The following is a 10,857-nucleotide window of genomic DNA, read 5'->3' as shown; positions in this document are numbered from 1 at the left end:
TGGCAACAGTAGTGAGGTTGGCCCAGGATCAGGCAGTGTTTCATTCTGCTGTGCATAAGGTCACTATGAGTCAGTACCTACTCAATGGCACCTGACAACAACAACAACAATATTCATGCGAAAGTTGGACAATGAAGAAGGAAGACCAAAGATGAGTTGATGTGTTTGAATTAAGGTGTTGATGAAGATTATTGAATGTACCATGGACTGCCAGAGAATGAACAGATCTGTCTTGGAAGACGTATAGCCCAAATGCTCTTTAGAATCAAGTATGGTAGGATTTCTTCTTACATACTCAGGACGTGTCATCAGGAAGAACCACTTCCTGCTTGCTGGGTTAAGTAGAGGGTCAGTGATAAAGAGGAAGAGTCTCAACAAGATGGATTGACACAGTGACTTCAACAATTGGCTCAAACATGGCAACAATTGTATGGATGGTATAGGACTGGGCAATGCTTCATTCTGTTGTACATAGGGTCGCTATGAGTTGGAACCAACTGGATAGAACCTAATAAGAACAACAATGCAGCTATCTAAACATGTCACTTCTAACTTCATTGTCTCTGCTCAAGGTGGTGTTACTAGTCGCCATCAAAAAGCCCCATCACATGTTCCTCTGTTAGAGAGCCATTCAGCCATCCCATTATAACACCTGTTGGCTTTGGAAATGTTTGGATATGAAGCAATCAGATTTCTTCACTATTATCTTTCATGTTCATTAACTCTCAATGACATAGTAATTCTGAAATAATTGAACTTTGATAGAGTGTATTTGAGTTACAGCATTTTGTGTATGTATTACAGACTTGCCATCTTTTTATCAATTAGGAAATTAACATATTCTTTATCTTTCAAACATATTGATGATAATGTTTGGAATATCAGCAGCAGCACATGGATAAGTGCTAGCCCCTTGAACTGTCCACCTTTACTCTGTGACATCCTGAAAAGGCAACCCCCTGGGGTATGAACGAGGTTCATTCTTAACTGTCCTTAAGAATTTATGGGTAGATAGGCACAGGTATATATGTTTCTTATTTAGCATTACTTTAATGCAAGGAAAGGCTGGAAGACTTCAGTGATTTAAAAGCTGCATGTACAGCAAGTGAAAGTATTTGTGATGAAGAATTTGTTGCCAGTAGGGGGTTGGTTTAGTCATATCAAAGTGAAGGAAATTTTACATAATATTAAAGGGCAAGTAGGAGTTGTCTGTAAGTCAGATGTTTGCATCCTGGGGGCTGCCTGTATATTTACTCAAAGTTTGTATGAGTTCGGGGTCAAGGCAACAAGTATGACTATGTACTTACCCATTACTTCCAGCATTGAAATTGGCTTGACAGGGTACATAAAAGAATATACCAGAATTTTTTTTCCCCCACAAATAATGCACCTACATATTTAACACATAGAGATAATGAAATTAAGTTGTGTGATTTGTGTAAAAATACAGTATACAATTTCTTCTTTCCTGGGTGTATTTTGCTTTTGTTTGGTTAGAAGTCTTTTGAAGATTGACACATTTCTCTTGATTTCAGTACACTTAGTCATTTTTTGACTTTGTACAAGTTTGTTGTTAATCTTTCTGATCATCTCTAAAGTTAGGTAAGAGTCCTCCTGCCTTACCCTTGCTTGTTTGTTACCACATAGATAATTTTGGTCCCTTGAAAGCACGTTGGCTTCCCCTCGGTTCCTTTGTTCACTTTATGGGTTGCCTGAGGAAAGAAACTTCCGAGTAGGCTTCAGATGGGAAACCCTACCTTTCCTACCTTCTAGAGCAATTCAATTCAGGTTCTAGATTTGGAAATCCAAGGAAAAATCAGATTCCTTAACCAGACATTATTCATTCATTCAGCAAATAATCACTGAGTACTTGCTGTGTGACAGGTCCTATGGGCATTGTGGATAAAGAGGTGACTGAAATTTGTAATCAGTATTGTTGTTGCTAAGTGATGTTGCGTTGGTTCTGATTCATAGCATGCCTGTATAGGGTTTCCAAGGAGCAGCTGATGGGTTTGAGCTGCTGACCTTGTAGTTAGCAGTCCAGTGCTTATCCTATACTGCCACACCAAGAGTTAAAAAAAAGATCAGCTAATGATAAATGCTAGGAACCTAAATCTATGTTGGAAGAAGTACAGCCAGAGTGCTCCTTGGAAGCCAGGGTGGCCAGACATCGTCTCTCATACTTTGGACATATTTTCAGGAGGGACCAGTCATTAGAGAAGGATATCATGTTTGGTAAAGTGGAAGGTTGGAGAAAAACAGGAAGACCCCCCAACAAGATGGATTGGCACAGTGGCTGTAGCAATGGGTTCAAGCGTAGCAATGATTGTGACGTTGGCCCAGGACCAGGCAGTGTTTCGTTCTGTTGTGCATAGGGTTGTTATGACTCAGTACTGACTCGATGGCATCTAACAACAACAACAATCCTGGGGTGGTGCTGCAGGATAAGCACTAGACTGCTAGCCACAAGATCAGCAGTTCAGACTCACCAGCTACTCCTCAGAAACCCAATACGGGGTCCCTATGAGTTGGGACTTAGCAACAACAACAATCTCAACAGAAGCAGATTGCCACATAGAGGTTAAGTCAAAAAATATTGCTAGAAAGTTAGACACCTTCTTAAGTAACAATATCTAAATGTGAAGTTGCTATTTCTCTACATGACTGCCATCTAGGTCTATACACTTCTAACCCTTCATGAAAGAATTTGGAGCTTTTCTATTTATACCACGTCAAAATGGCAGCTTTGACTCAAATCATGTCCTTGTCATGTCCTTGAGTTTTGGAAACAAAACTTGTCATGTCCTTGACTCAAATCATGTCCTTGAGTTTTGGAAACAAAAAGAAGTCCAAAGGGGCAAGATCAGGGCTGGAGGGTGAATGGGGTCTGGTTACCCAATGAATTTGTCTAGGACAGCCCTTGTTATCCTTGAAGAGCGAGTCACTGTATTGTCCTGATGGGAAAAATTCTTCAGTGTAAATTTCCAGGCCTTTTTCTCACTGATGCACTTTTCCATTTTCTTTAAACTTCTTCTTAATAAGCTCCATGATCTTCCTGTCTCCTTCAAGAAAAATCTGTCAAGATTAATCCTTGGAAGTCCTAAAACACAGTCAACCATAATCTTATGAGCTGACCTCTTTGCTTTGAATTTAACTGGCTTCACAGATTCCCCTCAGAAGCTGCTGTTTTGATTGGACCTGTTTTTGAAGGCACCCTAACAAGACTAAGACAAGTGTATTACTAAGGAAACTTGTCTGCAGCCATCCACTGATATCAGAGACACATTTAAACACCTTCTGTTTGGAATAAACTTGTGTATGTGTGAACTGGAACCTTAGTTCCAGTTTGATTTACTCTTGTATTTCTCCAATAAAGTGGCTAGTGCATGTAAATCATCCACCGTTCACCTAGCAGCTAGCACTCAACCACTACACCGCCACTAGGGCTTCCTCCACACGTGGCTGCTGTGGTTGGTGTGCACGTTGAGTCAATTTTGACTCATAGCAACTCATAGTATAGGATATCTGAGAGCTGCTGGTAGGCTTGAACTGCTGACCTTTTACCTACTGTTGTTGGTGTTTAATGCTGTCAAGTTGGTTTCTGACTCATAGTGACCTTGTATTGGGTTTCCGAGGAGCAGATGGTGGGTTTGAACTGCCAATCTTAAGGCTCAAATTGACCTTGTGGTCCAGTGCTTTATCCTACAGTGCCACATTGCACAGTGCATTTTGAGAACTACATTTTGGACTTTCTGGTATCTTGACCTTTTAGCATGAAGATACAAACACATTCTCACTGGATTCATCACTAGGCTTCAATATATGAGTACCTTGTTGGAAAAATACAAATATTCTAATAAAGGAGTGCTGGTGTAGCACTATAGGATAAGCACTGGACCGCAAGGTAGGTTTGAACCACAAGGTCAGTGGTTCAAAGTCACCAGCTGCTCCTCAGAAACCCTATGCAAGCTCACTATGAGTCGGAACTGACTTGATAACACTAAATAACAACAATAAAGGAAGTAAAGAGAAGCAGTGGATATTGTGGGGCAGGGAGCAGGATGGAAAGTCAGAATGTCCATTCACAAACTGAAGGCCTCTGGAAAGTTATCTCATGATGGCATAAACCAAAGGTTTATGGTTAAGATGATAAACGCAAGTGTTTCCTAATTGTCATAAAGCTGACCGAAAGACAAATAGAATAAAAATCAAGCACTGGTACTATTAAAACTTTGTTTAGGTTTTGCTCCACTAAGATCAGAGCACCTGATAGATTTTTCAGTGTGTCCTAAGTATATGTTTGGTTTTTCCCCTAAGAGGTAAGGGAAATAATGTGAGAAATGACCTAAGGATGCCCACTATCTGTACATGTGGGGAGAGGAGGCTGGTCAGTGTTTTAAGTAGGGGCCTATTCAACTGTCATCTTCATTTGATTCGGTGACTAAGTCATAACCAGCAAAGAGTCATTTGGTGATGTGAGAATAACTACCATGGGGGGAATACTTGGAATTTATGGTGGCAACAGAAGGGCTCACTGGGAAAGGCATACATTCTGTGACTAGAACCAGTACTTTACTTTCTGGAGATGTCAAATGGGGCTTGATATATACCAAAATGCTAATCATAGAGAAAGGTATAAGATTTAACGTAAGGAAAAGTATCACATATACAAAATGACTGAAATTAGACAAATATCACCTACTGATTTCTGTCACTAAACATAAATCACCATGACAGTACTAAATTCTGAAAATGTTTCCATCTGACCAGTCAAAAGATGTTTTGGTCAAACCAACATGTTTGTCAGGCACTCAATATGTACCAATCAGAAAAACAAAACAAAACAGGAATTAAACATTAAAAAGGGACTCAAACATTTGTTCTGTATTCAAGTATAAGATACGGATTTTTTCAGACATGGTTATATTTGAACTAACCAAGTGAATAATGCCATATTTAAGAAAAAGCATAAAAGGGCACCAATAAGGATTTTCCTTAAAAATCCTCTGGTGTGTCTAATGAATTTCTGCCGATAGTGTTTCTCATGGTGAATGGAAACTGCAGTGAAGTGTACATGCCTTCTGTTCTGGTAGTCGTGTGCACTAAACAACCTGGAGGAAGCAGCCCATAAATGAACAGGCAAATATACTATTCTAAATAAGATCGCAATATTCCCGAAGGGGAAACAGAGCTCTCCTTGATGAGAGAACTAGTTTTTGTGATAAAAAGCAATGAGCCTGCAAAATTGTAATTATAGTATCTAATATTATAATACTACCCCTCATTCAAATACATCTAGCATTTGAATGCAGGGTAATAGATCTTATCCCTTTGGGGACTATGAGAAGCCATTAAAAAAGCATTCTCTTTGTTTATGACCAGGAGAGAAATGTGGCACCATTTTCTTTTCTCTACCAGAATGAATGAAAGAAAGTGGTCTCACAGGCTCCACATTGTTTGGTGTTGAAATACTGGTCTTTTCATCCAGAAAAGCTGCCATCCAAGGTAACAAGAAGACTAGCCCCTGTGGTGTTGGAAGATGGTTGGGTTTATTTTCATCTCTATCCCGTACTATGAGACGAGATACCAACCGGAACCACTTGTAAAGGTCTTGAATTTTTTTGTGTTTCCTCTCCACTATCAAAGTTCTTAAGTCAATGGGAAAATCAAAGGTGTCTTCTCAATAGGAAATGTGTGGTGAATATGATACTGTTAGGTGCAGCTTTACAAATAAGTGTTAGATTATGGCTTCTTAATGTTGGAGGCCCGGTAGGATAAAGTGCTGGACTGCAAGGTCAGTTTGAACTACATGGTCGGCGGTTCAAACTCACCAACTGCTCTTTGGAAACCCTAAACAGACAGGGTCGCTAGATGTCAGAACTGACTCAGCGACACTCAACAACAACAACAATATAGGTAAGTTGTACAATTGACCCTTGAACAACATGGGTTTGAACTGCATGGGCCCAGTTGTATGAGGTTTTTCCCCCTATTGCTATTCCTGTGAGCTCAAGTGTTGGAAGTATTCACTTAAAACATGGTGTGTGTGATGTTAATCATCTCCAAATGAGCAGTTCACCTCTTCAGTAACTGCTAGCCATTCTTCCTGGGTGCTTGGAGCGATGATTAGTCTCACACATTTTAAGCAGATATCACAACACTTGAGCCCACAGGACTAGCAACAGGAAAAACATCCATGCATAAGTGGGCCCATGCACTTCACTCATGTTGTTCAAGGGTCAGCTGTACCACTAGACCTACATTGTTGTTAAATGGCCATCAAGTCGGTTCCAACTCATAGAGACCCTCTCTAAGGTTTCTGAGGAGCGGCTGATGGGTTTGAACCACAGACCTTGCTATTGGACGTCTAATTTAACATTTATTTGTAAATATGCAACTAACAATATCATATTCACCACATGTTTCCTATTGAGGAGACACTTTAGAGTTTGTACTTTTCTTTTTCAAAAAAAGTATATTCTTAAAAATGCTTAGTGCTTTTGCATTAATGATAAATAAGACCTTCCTTAGCATTTTAGATGCCTTACCTACGTAATCGGAATCCTGGTGTGGCGCTGTGAGTTCATGCGCTGGACTGCAAAGTCAGTTTGAACCACAAGGTCGGCTGTTCAAGCTCACCAGCTGCTCCTCAGAAACCCCACACAGGGTCACTCTGGGTCGGAACTGACTCAGTGGCACTTAACAACAACTACGTAATTACTGTTGGCCTCCTTAAACCAGAGGGTCTCAAACTTTAGTGTGCAGAATCACCTGGAGAGCTTGTTACAACACAGATTGCTGGGCTTACTCCCAGTTTCTGATTCAGTAGGTGTGGGGGGAGGCCTGAGAATTTATAAGTGTAATGAGTTCCTCCCTGATGATGCTAATGCTGCTGACCCTGGGACCACACTTTGAGAAGCACTGTTTTAGACTCTGAGGAGCTGATTGGGACCGGCTTTAGGGAATCCCTGAGGAGAGGGGCAGGTCTTCTCTGCCCTCCAGGGTTGCTATGAATCAGAATTGACTTGAATGGTTTGCATTGGTTAGGAAGTAGAAAGTATGTAGGTTCTTTGTGAATCCATTTTTTCCTGTTCCTTTTTTCTGATTATACCAAAAATGGAGATATTTTATACTTCCTTCCAACCCAAATCCAATAATAAATACTTTTATATTACACTTTGTTGTTTACTGTAGACTTTGTATCTAGGTGAATAAAGGACAAGGGACAAAGAGACCTCCTTACATACATTGTTTTGAAACCCTGTTGTAAGATGCTGTTAAATTGAATTTGACTCCTAGTTGCACAGGGTTTTCTTGGCAGTAATATTTATGGAGGGAGTCCTGGTGTGGCGCTGTGGGTTAATGCGCTGGACTGCAAAGTCAGTTTGAACTGCAAGGTCGGCGGCTCAAGCTCACCAGCTCCTCATTGGTGGAAACCCTAAACAGGGTCACTATGGGTTGGAACTGTCTCGACAGCACTTAACAACAACAACAACAAAAATATATGGAAGCAGACTGCTTTTATGTATTCCTGGGGAGCAGCTGGTGAGTTTGAACTGTCAGTCTCTCAGTAGCAGCTGAGTGCTTAATCATTGCACCACCAGGGGCTCCTTTTTGAAACTATAGTAAGATGACATTGGAGTCCAAAATCACCTGCTACTCAGACTGATACTGTTCAATACTGGACCATGAGCCACAAGGGCATGGGAGCCAAGCTCCAGAGTCAGAGACATATCTGAGCAGGGAAGTAACATTATAAAAGGCAAATGAAATTTTTGTTCATGCTTTAGACATATTAACAGTCTTTGGAGAAAGATATCATGTTTGGTAAAGTGGAGGGGTGGAGAAAAAAGGAAGCCCCTAAACGAGGTGGACTGGCACAGTGGCAGCAGCAGTGGGCTCAAGTGTAGCAATGATTGTGAGGTTGGCACAAGACCGGACAGTGTTTCGTTCTGTTGTGCATAGGTTCACTATGGAGTCAGTACTGATTCTGTGGCACCTAACAACAACAACAATCAGCAGCTTCCTTCTTTGCTGGAGTGACGTGAAAGACAAGCATCAAAGAATATCAGCATTCAGAAATATCCCTTCACTCCCACCCACCCAACAGGCCTGCAATAGTACCTAAAATTTGCACCCATCCTTTTGGGGAAGGTGATGTCTCTGGAAAGTTGAGTCAAACTACAGTTTGGTGTCTGCCATACCCTTGACTCATCACAGTTTGAGCACCCACTGGTTACATCCTCAGCTGGGGGCAGGCCTTCAAGGGGTGAGTCAGCCAACACACCAGGTATGATGCAGGTTGTGTGTGTGTGTGACAGAGGAAATGCATGTGTGCCCAGGAAGATCAAGACGGAGCCACTGATGGGGACCATGATAAAGGCACTGTAAGGGATTGCAGGGTAATATAAGAATTGTTGTTAAATGCCTTTGAGTTGGTTCGGATTCCTAGTCATACTGTACAGGGTTTCTGAGGAGTGACTGGTGAATTTGAACCACCGACTTTATGGTTCAAACTGACCTTGTGGTCCAGAGCATTATCCTGGTATGTATGCCACACCAGGACTCCACAGTAAGAATGGCGGTGGTGGTAGTTATGTGCAGTGGAGTTGGTTCTATCTCATAGCAACCCTGCATAGGGTTTCCAAGGCTGTAAATCTTTATGGGAACAAAAAGCCTCATCTTTCTCTCATGAAATGACTGTAGTTTCAAACTGCTGACCTTGAGCTCATAACCACTATGCTACCAGAGCTCCTTCCACAATAATATGCTCTGGCACCTAATTACCACAGAGAAAATGTGGAGCATCTATTCTGCTAGGCTGGGGTCAGTCTTGTTCATGCGCTTTGTCTCAGAAGAGTCAGGAAGGGCACCGGATGCCCAACTGTATGGTTGGCTGGGATGAGCCTGGAGCTGGGGGAGATCCCCTGTAGTCACATGAAGTGGATCTTACACTCAGCCTGAACTTGCATAAAGCAATTGATGGTCTATTCCACAGTCTTCCCCTGGCTTTGTTTTGGCTGATAATATATGAAGTTTTTCCATTATATCTTTCCACAAATGTAGTGAATTTGATTTTTGTGTGTTCCATCTGGTTAGGTTCATGTGTATAATCGTCTTTTATGTTGTTTAAAAAGCTATTTGCAATGAACAAGTCATTGTTGTTGTTAAGTGCCGTAGAAAGTTGTTAATTTTTTGTTAGTATTAGTCTACCATGATAGCATCGTTCCAACTAGACTTGCTGAAAAATCTACTGTTGGGGTACATATTATATATATGTGTGTGTGTGTGTGTGTGTGTGTGTTGCATATATACTTATAGTATTCTAGTAGGAGTTCTGTGTGAAGATGTGTCTTTGATTTTCTTTAGCTTAAGTTTTACAGTTTTCTAAAAAATAAATCCAGCTTTTCCTTAAGTTACCTTTCTGTTAACTGTGTGATCCAGTTCTTCCAGCTGCTTCTGTAACGAGGCACATGTTAATACAGTTTTTACATGGTATCTATGAAAGAGTTCACTTCTTACAGCGTAATATTTGAGCTAATGTGTTCAAGAAAGAAAGCTTATGAAAAGGAACCCATTTATGGAATAAACATCAGATCTAAAAATCCAGTATTTTATTAAAATGCCAGCCATTCTTACTGTATTTATTAAAACTTGTAATAATGTGATTTTTCAAAGATATTATTTTGAGTTGAAATAGTTGTATGCCACATGGGATTCTTTATTTGCTGAGGTACCATACAATTAGGGTGCTAGATGGCAAATAATGTTGATATGTGCAGTAGGAACTACTGGTTTGAATGTGTAAATGAATTCTCTGAGTATTGGCAACATCCAGCAAAACTGCTTATTCTCCAAAGAGTATTGTGAACTCTCATTCCTTAATGACATGGGAAAGAGAACTGAGTGTTTGCCCTGTGACTGAGTTTTCTATAGCAATTTTATTAAAGATTGTTTAATTTTGTTGTCCTTCTTAATGTTATCAGTCAGATAAATGGGTGAGCTGGTTTAGCTGCTCTTGGGATGAAAAAAAAAAAAGTTAAGTGCTTGACTACTAGCCAAGTGGTTGGCAGTTAGAACCCAGCCAGCAGCTCTGTGGGAGCAAGAACTGGCAATCTCTATAAAGATTACAACCTAGAAACCCTACGGGTCAGTTCTAATCTGTCACATGGAATCACTATGAGTCAAAATCAGCTGGGCAATAACAGTTGTTAACAATGGTGGGGGTGGTTATGTGCTATGGAGTCAGTTCCAACTCATAGTGACCCGGGATAGGGTTTCCGAGGCTATAAATCTTTACGGGAGCAGAAAGTCTTATCTTTCTCCCACAGAACTTCTGGTAGTTTCAAACTGCTGACCATGAGATTAGCAGCCTGACTTGTAACCACTACAGAGTTCCTTCACATTTATTGAGCACTTAGAGGGTGCCAAGGAATCCCAGGTGGTGAAAACAGTTAACACATTTGACTGCTTACCAAAAGGCTAGAGACTAAAGTCCACCCAGAATTGCCTTGGAAGAAAGGCTTGGCATCTACTCCCCAAATATCAGTCATTAAAAACTCTATGGAGCACAGTTCTGCTCTGAAACCTGTGTCACCATGAGTCAGAATGGATTTCATGACAAGCTGGCCAAGACAAGTGTGCCAGGCACTGTTCTAAGTAAGTGCTTCACATGGAGAAACTTATTTCCTCCTCACAGCAACTCTAATTATATATATAGACCCTGCTTCACGGACACTACTACATTTCCCTTAAAACACCATTGAGACATGGAGAAATGGAGCAGCTGCGGACTTTAGACTCAAGAGAGGGAGAGGGGCTGTGTGCTGGCAACCAGGGGGCAGGCTTGCAGGGTAT

At 40.9% G+C, this 10,857-nt stretch overlaps 1 protein-coding gene across 1 annotated transcript in view; it reads left to right on the top strand.

The window, feature by feature from the left end:
- The window catches only part of FIG4 (FIG4 homolog, SAC1 lipid phosphatase domain containing (S. cerevisiae)), a 130,090-nt gene that overhangs the window by 118,439 nt on the left and 794 nt on the right, over positions 1-10,857 (top strand). The gene's annotated exons all lie outside the window — the stretch shown is intronic.

The sequence above is a fragment of the Chrysochloris asiatica genome, unplaced genomic scaffold (genome assembly GCF_000296735.1).
Source record: "Chrysochloris asiatica unplaced genomic scaffold, ChrAsi1.0 scaffold00027, whole genome shotgun sequence".
NCBI classification, from domain to species: Eukaryota; Metazoa; Chordata; class Mammalia; order Afrosoricida; family Chrysochloridae; genus Chrysochloris; species Chrysochloris asiatica.
Note: the sequence above shows the minus strand (reverse complement) of the source record. Positions and strands in the feature narration are given on the sequence as shown.